This window comes from Balaenoptera borealis (genome assembly GCF_965194805.1).
Source record: "Balaenoptera borealis genome assembly, chromosome: 18".
NCBI lineage: Eukaryota > Metazoa > Chordata > Mammalia > Artiodactyla > Balaenopteridae > Balaenoptera > Balaenoptera borealis.
Window position 1 is genome coordinate 18,905,387 of NC_138877.1, and position 9,251 is coordinate 18,914,637.

Consider the following 9,251-nt stretch of genomic DNA (forward strand, 5'->3'; position numbering starts at 1 on the left):
TCTTTGGCAAGGTGAAACAGTAAAATCCAGGTAATTCAGTATTCATTAAATAAATATAAGCACTTACTCCTTCAGGCACTGTATAAAGTTCATTCTACACTGCCATGTGATTAGATAAATCCGTTAACAATTTCTAAAGGAAAGGTTTCTAAAGGGTTTTTGATAGAAGCTAGGAATTTAGGAGTATATCCGTTTTAACGCTGAGAACATTAAAGATAGTTTAGCAGTCCTACAAAACACATCCTAATACAACTGTCTGAGACTGAACAAAGGCCAGGATAGACCATTAGATAGATTCACGTTTGATTACCCTTATTCAGTGGCTGGTTCTTGTAAAGGTGCCAAAAATGATGATATAAATATCTGCCTTTCGGGATTATCTATGTGACAGCTCTCCATTAGCATAAATAAACAGCAGTTAATGATTCACTGACTGTCATTCCTGGGTAATGTGCAGACATGGAGGTGTGGCCTCAAAGACAGTTAATAAGAAAATGTGTTTTTTGGCCTTGTGTTATATTGTAATTAGATTGGACTATGTACACTGAGGCTTAGAAATTTACAATACTTTAAAGAAGGGGCTTCCCTGGCGGTCCAGTGGTTAGGACTCCATGCTTCCACTGCAGGGGGCGAGGGTTTGATCCCTGGTTGGGGAAACAGGACCCCACGTGCTGTGTGCGGTTAATTTAAAAAAAAAAAAATACTAATGAATTTTACTACAACGTGTCTTCTGTTGGCATTCCTGAATTTTTTCCTGGACCTTGTTCCTCCCATTAAACTCATTTTTAGAAAAGGCTCAGTATTTGCTGGACTTTACAGATTCAGACTTTATGAAGATTCAAACAATGAAGCCCCTCTTTTTAAAACAATGTTTGGGGAATTCCTTGGCGGTCCAGTGGTTAGAATCCAGTGCTTTCACTGCCATGGCTCGGATTCAATCCCTGGTCGGGGAACGAAGATTCCGCAAGCAGCGTGGCGTGGCCAAAAAAAAAAATTTTTTTTTGAAGGATACTTTAAAGCAAATATAATAATAGAAGTTAAATTACAGGGAAAATGTTTAAACCCATCACAAGAACAAAGTTCCCACATTTTAGAAGCACACATATATCTTCTTGTAAGCAGTTGTCACACTAGTTATAAAACAGTTCCTGCCTATTTGTTAAGGATTTTGGAAAATAAGATTGGCATACTTACTGGCATAACTTATGTATTATCCATAACTCTTCTCAGAAATGGTGGTAGAAAATTTTCTTTTTGATTCTTTTGGGAAGACTGAACTTATTCATTCAACAAATATTTTTCAGCATCTACTATGTGCCAAGCACAAGGCTGGGCTAGATGGAAGGATGAGTAAGGCAGTCTTCACCTTGAAGGAAGCACATGACCATGCTTATGGCTCCATAACATTTACGCTCCACCAGCAGGAACAGAAGGAAACTGACATAGACTTGTTTTTTCTAGCATTACAGTGAAAATATGTCACGGTAACAAGCAGACTAGAATCATTCTGTATTTCCTTCAGTCAGATGCTCAGTTGGTGGGGTTTCTACTTGAATAACCCAAACCTTCATTCCCAAAAGAACCCAATAGTCAATTATCTTGTTTTCCTGTTTGTTTGTTTCTATGGTTTCCATTAACCCTTAACGTTGGTCATGGAAATACTAAAGACACCCCAGAAAATCCCCCGTGTTCCAGACATAGTCCTCCTTGTCCCCATTGTGTAGCAGCAACTCACTTTCCCTTCGGTAATTAAGGTCAATCACTTTAGTCATTAGAGTAATGCTTTTTCTGCCTGTTGGTTCAATGGCATGAGGAGCCCAAAATGGCCAGGTGGAAGCCTCACCATCCAATCTAATAGAACCACTGTTATTTCCGCTGGTGGAAAGATTTTCTCTTTGGGGATGAAGACCTCCCAGCCAGCAGAGCTCAGGGTTATCAGGATGAGAAGCGACAATTACCTGTGAGTGAGTTTTTGGGTATAACAGTAAGAAGAGCCACTCCTACTTTCACCCCTTGATTCTGGACCATGTGTTCCGGTTATGTTCTGGAGACAGCAGGGTTCTTCCCCAAGGGGCACCTGCCTCCTCTTTAATCAAGGAGCTTTGGGTCTGTGAATTGACTTACATTTGGAAACGGGATAAGATGCCATGACTGTCCACGGTGGTGACTCAAGTCAGGTGTTTGGCTACCAGACCTGAAGTTTTCCCCTCTCATATAGATCAAGCAGTACTCTAACAGACTGTCTACCTATTTTATTCCTAGGAATAGCATGATAAATTAACCACCATCAAAGATCTCTGCAGGCCAAGGCATTCTGATTACCCCTTACAGTAGATGCATCCAATTTGTCTTTGGTGATTAAGTGCTACCACTACCTCTGCCACTCTGAGATCCATTATCCCTATTAGAATTGGAAAGACCATATCAGTGGTAGTACCTTTTACCTGGCTTACCGAGGAAAGCAACCACAGAGCTCTCCTTTGAGAGAGCTTGCAGGGGCTCCACTCATGAATGCAATTCTCAATGCTTTAGTGAAGGAGATGTGCTCTGGGCCTTGTCATGGAGCATAGCTGGGGGTCAGGAATGAATAATGATGTGATGAGAACAGTAAAGAAATATTTTTTACCATCTTCTGGGCTCTGTTCACAATTGAATAATTTTTTCCTAATAACATGGGCTTTTTAGATTTTGTAGACATTTTAGAGCATGGCAGAAGATTACAGAAAGATATTAGGGTATTTCATGAATCAAAGCCTCAGGAGGGCCAGAAACCAGGAAAGTTTCTGGATTCCTCAGCTGCATTCATGTGTGTCTCTTCTTTTTAAAATTTTGCCATCATTATGACAAAATTCCCATCCTCAGTCTTGGATCTCTCCATTCACATTCTAGAAAAAGAAGCTGAGAGAATTCCCTGGCAGTCCAGTGGTTGGGACTCTGTGCTTCCACTGCAGGGGGCACGGGTTCGCTCCCTGTTGGGGGAACTAGGATCCCACAAGCTGCATGGCGCGGCCAAAAAAAAAAAGTTAAAAAAGAAGCTGATTTCTCTTTCTCTTATTTTATCAATTTTCCTGGAGGCATGCTTTTAACTGGCCAGTTAGCAAGTATTTTAAAGAGCAAATACCTTTCACATCAGTTTCCACAAATGCATCCAGCATCATGCTTTAAACTGGGAACAGTGCTTGGGGAATTACACAGTGGTATGTATAAACCTGAACAGGCTGTACTCACAAGGAAAAATATGTGATTTATCTAAGCATAGTAAATACTTCAGAGTTTAGATTTCAGAGTAGGAATGTCTCATGTAAACAGTAGCAGTGACTTTCCCTATAGCAAAATTTCTAAGCATGAGAATACATCAAATTTTTGTAAAGAACATTTGCTCAGTAATATCTTTGCCCTTTTATTTAGAGGGTAGAAGAGGGAAGAAATTTGAAAAACATACTTACTACTTACTACTTACTACTACCTTCTCTTTTCTCATATTCTTTTCCTTACCATAAATTAAATCACCATGCACTGAATTTCAAGGCCAATGCCATATCACTAAAGCTGTCAAGTTTTGCAAATTTACACGGTGACAGTTCAGTGCTCCTTGACTGGCAAACTTCTCTCTGGGTGTGGGTGTCCTGAAGCCTCCCAGATCCCTGCGTCATACTGCTTCTCAACCACACAGTAGCCAGGCCTTTAAAGGAGAAACGTAAAACTCATACAGTCAGATGAAACAGATTTGTACTCTGTTAACTCTGTCTTCACTTTTGCCTACAGAATGTAGGGTCCTTGAGGTGCCTGACATTGTTTTTAAACTAGCTCCATCATTTCAAAAGCAAATGGTAGGAATATTTGCTGAGAAGAACATAACCTGAAACATTACATTCTGATCCATGGGCAGTGAAGATTCCATTTTCCTGTTCTTTTCCACCTGGGTTTTGGTTCTTATCCCTGCTGTACCCTCTGATTAATACTTATTTTCTCAGGGTTGTGGTTTCGTGGTTTTTGGCTGCCACTTCCTGCCAAAGCTACTTGGTATCTCTATATATCTAAGAGGGTCCCCCATCAACTTATGCCCTTCCTTTTTTCCTTTTCCCATCTACTATGTTGATTGCACTTGAACTCAATGAACTTTCAGTCCCTGGATTCCTTTATTTTAATCAACGGAGCTTTCTAACTAAATTGGCACACTAACTCCTAAGCAAGCCAGACCTGCATGTTTGATTAACCATACTGCTAGTCGTAGTTAGCTTGGAAAAAGTGTTGCAACTTCCAGACCTTTGGGAAAATCAAAGTGAGTTAGAAGCACCAGTTTGTAGAAACATGAGCCAATCTGGACAAGCCCAACTATTTTGGGAAGTAGATAGCCTCAGGTACACAGTTATGGATTAGGATTAATCACAATCCTATTTATGACATACTTTCCTCAATGGTCCTTAGGTGGCCTCTTCCAGTAGATATGATTATATTGGTATAGATATAAATATAGATGTAAATATAGATAAGCACCCATGAACTCACCATCTAAAGCAAAAATTAAGACCTTGACAAATTATGTCACTTAGAACAACAGAAATTTATCCTTTTCTAGTTCTGGATGGTAGAAATACAAAAATGTGTCCAATCTCTGTCTCTGTCTTCACATGGCCTTCTCCTCTGTGTGTTTCTCTGTCTCTTCTCTTATAAAGACATCAGTCATTTTGGATTTAAGGTCCACCCTACTCACATATGATGTCATCTTAGAGAATTACATCTGCAAAGTCCAAATAAGGTTTCAGGAGTCAGAACTTCAACATACTTTTTGGGGGACTCAGTTCAACCTATAACAGTATATAAGTGTCCAAATTTAGAAGAAAATGCCAAACCATTTCCCAAAGTAGTTAAAAAATGTACACTCCCACCAGCATTGAAAAAACTTGGTATTATCAGACTATTTAAATTTTTACCAACGGAATGAGTATAAAATGGTATGTCATTGCAGTCTGGGTTTATACTTCCAAACTAATAATTATGGTAAACATTTCTCCATATATTTATTGCCCATATATTTCTTCTTTTTTTTTTTTTCCTGTTGGGCTACTTATGCTTTTTTTTTTTTCTTTTACTGATCTGTAGGAGTTCTTTGCATATTCATACCAGTCCTTTGCCAGTTTTATGTATTTTGAATATCTTATATATATAACTTTTCACTTTCTCTAAGGTAACTTTGATGAACAAAAGTTCTTAATTGTATATAGTAATATTTATCAGTCTTTTATGGTCAATATTTTTTGTGTCTTCTTTACAATATCTTTCCCTATACCAACGTCTTAACTGTGTCTATAATTTTCTACAATGAATTTTAAATATATTTTGGGGGGATGTCTGTTCAATCTACCAATAATCAAGAGAAGATTGTTGAAATCTCCCATTACAGTGGTGAACTTACCCATTTCTGTCTGTCCTTCCATCATTTTTGTTTCATGAATTTTGCATCCCTTTGTTTATTACATACATAGATGCTATGCATCTTTTTGCTGTTGGCTTTAGATCCATTTTATCTAATACTACTGTAGATAAACCAACTTTATTTTGATTAGTATTTTCCTGATGTATCATTTTGCATTCATTTATGTACAGCCTTTGCATTTTCCTCATGCTTTAGGTTTGTCTCGTGTTAGCAGCACATACTTGGATTTTTTTTTTTATAAATTTATTTTTTATTTTATTTATTTTTGGCTGCGTTGCATCTTCATTGCTGCGCGTGGGCTTTTTCTAGTTGCGGCTAGCGGGGGCTATTCTTTGTTGTGGTGCATGGGCTTCTCATTGTGGTGGCTTCTCTTGTTGCGGAGCACGAGCTCTAGAGTGCAGGCTCAGTAGTTGTGGTGCACGGGCTTAGTTGCCTCATGGCATGTGGGATCTTCCTGGACCAGGGCTCGAACCCGTGTCCCCTGCATTAGCAGGCAGATCCTTAACCACTGTACCACCAGGGAAGTCCCCATGCTTGGATTTTTTAAAAAATCCAAATTGTCAATCTTTTTCTTAAAAAGATTAATTTAGTTCATGTATATTTGCTGTAATTATTTATATATTTGGACCTGTTTCTGTGATCTTAATATTTTATTTCAGTCTGACCCACTTTTTCTATACTTATTGTTAACCATTTCTTTAATAGGTATATATTCCCCTAATGAGAGCTTTATTGTACCCTCATATATCTTCATCTCTACTCCCCAAATCTACATCATGTTATTACCTACACTTTAATGCCAGCTTATTGGGAATATGTGTTCTTTTTTCTTTAGTCATAGCTATTCTTTTAAGTCAAACAAATTTTACCAGTGGACTTGATCAACTTTACTTCACATATCTCTTGCAATATCTAGTAGATTTTCTCTCCCCTTATTTAAATCCTTGGTCCAAAACAGTTTCCAATGTAGTCTTTGTGTGATAAATTTTCTGGAAACTTCTATGCCTGAGAATATTTTTTAATCATGCTCTTGCTTTTAAGTGGCAGACTGGACATAGGAAAGAGGTTGTTTCTGATTTCTGTTCCCTCAATATTTTGAAAATACCACTCCACTATCTTCTTGAATTACTTGTTGCTGTTGAAAAATCTGATGTCAACCTGACTTCTGTCCTCTTTTTGTGATCTTCTCTTTCCCTTTACAGTCTTTTAGAATTTGCTTCTTTGAAATTCTTAATTTTACTATAAAATTTCCTGGTATGGATTTTTTCATTATTACTCCTCTATAACCCTTTCAATCTTTCATCTTTTATAATTACAGAAATTATCTCAATTTCTCCTCAGACATTTCTTCCTCTTCATTTTTATTTTTCCTCTCTTTCTAGGATTCTTATTAGCCACATGGTAGTACTTCTACTTCTATCTTCCAAATAACCTAGCTTTTAAAAAATATTTTATGTTTTTGTCCTTTCCTCCTTCCTTCTGAAAGATTTCCTTCACCTGTTCTCCCAAGTTGCTAATTTGTTCTGCAGCCCTATCCATTCTGTTATTTATCCATCTGATGCGTTCTTTTCAACTATTATATTTTTCACATCTAAGATTTCTTATCAGTTTGTTTTCTTATTTTTGTTTATCTTGCCATATATTCTTTTATCTCTTTGTATGTTTATTGGGCCAAAATTAAATTAGAATCATTTGTTTTCATATGTATACTTGGATTCTGTAATCTAATACGTTATTTTTCATTTCAAATAGTTGTGCTTCTCAAATCTCTTGTTACTTTGATGTGTAAATTCATTTTCCCCTGGAGGTAGAGGCTTCTCTGTCTGGTAATGCATAGAGAGGAAGGCCAGTCCTAATTAGGTCATTCCCAGGGAGCCCCAGTTAGCCCAGAGGGTGGGATGGATTAGGCCCAAGGTGGGGAAAGAAGCCTGGGCACAAGAAAACCAGGGTCACTCATTCCCCACCACAAAACACTGAAGTCAGGACTTTACTCTTTGTCTTTCAGGGATCTTCAGCATTAGAAGGAGACTCTCTTGGACTGTAATTTGCCAGCCCTGGGGGTTTGGAGGGGAAGGGGAAACAAACCCAAAATAGTCCTCATTGAATTAGTCCTCATTCCAAGCACAATTATTGAATCTAAAGTTGTGAATCTAATTTGTTGCATATCACTGGGAGGCCAGTCCCTGGCAGATTACCCATCAAGGGGCAAGATTTGTGCTAACATTCTCTTTCAGTGAGTACCAGGAAATCTTTGTCCAGTTTTTCAAGAATTTCCCAATTCCATCCCTTCACATTTCTTCTTCTGTGATTCTTTTCCCTCCCCTACTTCTTCAGACATCTATTTAGGCCTCCTGCAGGTCAGGCACTGTGCTAGGTCCAGATTCTGACAGATGTGAAGAGCAAATGTACTTCAAAAATTAAAAACGGGGGAACAGAAGTGGGACCAAGGCTAGAACATTAAAGACAAATTTGGCCTCCTTTCCCTGGCAGCAAAGCAAGGAGAGAGGTGCTGCCTTCCTCTGAGGTGGAACCTAGAGATGGTGATGGAAAGGTGTTCTAAGCCACTGGTTCTAACTTTGGCTGCTCCTAGAACCACCTGGGGAGCTTTTTAAAATCCTAATGTCCAAGCATACACAGTGTCAATTAAATCATAATCTGTGGGGCTGGAACCCAGGCATCAATATTTTAAAAATTCTCCAAGTAAACCCAATATACACCCAAGTTTGAGAACTACCGCTTGACTATACAGGCAGGCACCAGGTTTAGAATCAGGAGTCCTGGGTTAATCCCATTATGGGTTGAATTGTGTCCCCCAAAATTCCTGTGTTGAAATTCTAACCCCCAGCTCCCTAGAATATGACTTTATCTGGAGATAGGATCTTTACAGCAGTAATCAAGTTGAAACGAGTTCACTAGGGTGAGCCAGTATGACTGGTGTCCTTAAAAAAGAGGAAATTTGGAGACAGACATGCATACAGAGAGTGAAGACAGCCATCTACAAGCCAAAGAGAAAGGCCTGGAAAAGATCCCTCCCTCACAGCCCTCTCGGGAGGAACCAACACCCCCTTATTTCAGACTTCTAGCCTCTAGAACTGTGAGACAATAAATTTATGTTGTTTAAGCCACCCAGTTTTGGGTACTTTGTTATAGCAGCCCCCTCAAAATAATACAAATTCCGACGTAGCCATGTTTCAACTATGCAAATAACTTCTCTTAGGGTGCTTCAATTACCTTATCAGGAAAACAGAGGATAAACCCTCCCTCGCAGGGCCGCTGAGAAGTTTAAACGAGATAAGGTAAATGAAGAGCACCCAGCACCCACATTGGAACACAGTAAGCGCTCAGTAAATGCTAGCTGAGTCTGAGTCTTTCCTGCTTGAATAAACCAAGTAGCTCTTTCAGCTTACCTGACTGTGGTCAGCTCGGCAGCCTGGGGATGCAGCCTGCTACCGACAGGATCCGCCCTAGGCTCTCAGAAAACAGAGTGAAAGACTTTGCCGGCTCTGGACAACCCCTTTCCACCCTGTGCCTTGGCCTAGGGAGCCCCTAAGCTTTCTCTTCAACCCTGTCTAGCAAGCAACCCTTGCTCCCAAGGACGGCCTCTAGGAGGCGCTCTGTCTTCAGAGCTCGGGCCTGGACTCGCCCCTCGGGCGGAGGGAACGCGGAGGACGGATCTGAGGCCCGGCAGAGGGCGCGCCTCCAGCTGTCCCCCTTCCTCCCCATGGCAGTTTGCTCGCAGTAACTCGGGAAAGCGGAAACACTCACTTTCCAGGGCTTCGCTGAGCGCGCCCTGATGCCCCGTGTGCTACATCAC

General features: G+C 39.8%; 1 protein-coding gene across 2 annotated transcripts in view; it reads left to right on the top strand.

The window, feature by feature from the left end:
- LOC309615662 (uncharacterized protein) overlaps positions 1-9,251 on the top strand; it is a 70,497-nt gene that overhangs the window by 8,080 nt on the left and 53,166 nt on the right. The window lies entirely within an intron of this gene.